The sequence below is a fragment of the Sus scrofa genome, chromosome 8 (assembly GCF_054392235.1).
Source record: "Sus scrofa isolate SSC_HxYL_T2T_F1_AM1 chromosome 8, Sscrofa_HxYL_maternal_Yorkshire_Landrace_v2.0, whole genome shotgun sequence".
NCBI lineage: Eukaryota > Metazoa > Chordata > Mammalia > Artiodactyla > Suidae > Sus > Sus scrofa.
In genome coordinates this window covers 41,662,728-41,664,891 of record NC_139390.1, presented here as the reverse complement: position 1 = coordinate 41,664,891, position 2,164 = coordinate 41,662,728, and positions in this window count along the sequence as shown.

Here is a 2,164-nt window from a genome sequence, read left to right as displayed (position 1 = left end):
CATTGTAAGTTAGAGATAAAATCATCTTCCATTGTAATTTTTCACATACATCAAGTCTTTTACACTTCACAGCAATCTGATGGGGTTGGTAACAGAATCATCTTCATCATTTTAAAGAAAGAAGAACTAAGGGCCAGAGCAGAAGTGCTTTGACAAATGAGGTAGACGATATTATTGTTCAAAAATGTTTTCTATCCTTCCCATTGGAATTCTCTTTATCATCTCCTCCCTGATGGATAACTTTTTGATTATACTGGTCCCATTGACATCAAGCTTGGTTATATGACTTACTTTAGCCAATGAAATGTGAGAAAAAATGATAATTGCCACTTGGAAGCAGAACCTTTAAGATCCATTGGATTCAGCCTCTAGGTAGAGGCTGCCCTGTGAACCTGGGTCTTAGCATGAAGAGAACCTGAACAGATCAATGGCCAATAACCCACACTGGACATGTAATGAGAGCAAGAATTGGTCTCTCTGATATTGTAAGCCATTGAGAGGTGGGAGTCATTTGTTAAAGCAACACAGCCTAGCCTGGCCTGACTGAGTAAACATGAATACCCATTTCCTCCTGATTGCTCCATTCCAAATACTCACTTCCAGGTTTCATTGCACTTGATCTCTCTGTCGTATTTAATACTTGATTGGGCCCTCTTTCATGAGGCCTCTACCTCTTCTTCCTACTGCACTGTTGATGTTCACCAAAGTTCTGGCCTTGGATCATCTTATTTGACACATATTCCCTGGACAATTATGCTTATACTCCTGGCTTCATCAGTAAATGCGTGAGTTCCGTAAGAACTGGAGTGGGATGTGGGGGCACATTTTACCTACAGCTTTGATGCCAGAGCCAAAGAAGAATATCAGATCATGTCTAAAGGAAAGAGTGAGGGGAAGCTTAAAGCATTAATCGGCCATCAGAATGAAGAAGCTCAAGGTAATGGGAGCTGAGCTGTAGAACCAAGTGCGAATAGAGGACTGAGCAAGATGAGAGTGAGAATGAGCCTGCCCTTCATACATCCCCTTAGTGTGTTGGAGGCAATGCTGGATCACAGCCCCTCTATATTCTGGACAACTTCCGTGCTGTTGATAATGCCAGGAGAAATGTGATGTTGGTAATGTTGGGAAAGGTGAAGAAGGGAGTGATGAAAATGGCAGCTATAATTAATTGCTCTGAAAAATAATGTGTTTTGATTGGAGGAGTTAAATTCTGCAGTGGCTGGACTGGTGAACCCATTCATGGTCCACCTGTGAGGGCAGCACAAGTGAGAAGTTGGCATCTCCAGTTGCCTATGTTCTTGAGATAACAGGGGTGATGGTACACAGGTGGATACAGACATGGAGGGCTTTAGTTAGTACCTCAAATTGAGGATGCCCCAACCTGGTCTCATTCCTCTTCACCAATTCTTTGGTGCTTCTGTCTTCTGGCTCTCTAGGGGTATTTGGAATATGGGGAGTTACTTTTTAGATGTCACAATGACCAGGAAATGCTACTGGAATTTAGTGGATTGGGCCAAAGACTCCAAATATTTTATTTGTTTGTTTGTTTCAGGGCCACACCTGCAACATATGGAAGTTCCCAGGCTAGGGGTCGAATTGGAGCTACAGCTGCTGGCCTACACTACAACCACAGCAATGTGGGATTCCAGCCATGTCTGCAACCTACATTACAGGTCATGGCAGTGCCGGATCCCTGACCCACTGAGAAAGGTCAGGGATGGAACCTGCATCCTCGTGGATACTAGTCAAATTCGCTTCCTCTGTGCCACAATAGAATCTCCTGCCAAACATTTCTAAATGCACTAGAGAGTCCCACACTGAAAGAATTTTCCTGTCCAAAATGCCACTAGCACCTTTTATTAAGAAACACTACATGAATGTCATCATTGGATATCAAATTACCCAGGAAAGAAACCTGAAAGTCATCCAAGATTCCTTCTTCTCTCTTCTGCCTTCCTGCGGCTAAGCTGTCACTGAGTTTTATTAATTATGCCTCCTAAATAATTCTCAAATCAATGTCCTTCTCTTCATTCCCACTGTCTTATACTGGCCTCCAAGTCTTCCTCTTAGACTGAAAGTTGCTTCTACACAGAAGATGTCACTAAATATTTGTTGAATGAATGCATTTTAACTCCTACTGCTTGCTCTTCCTTACAGTGAGCAT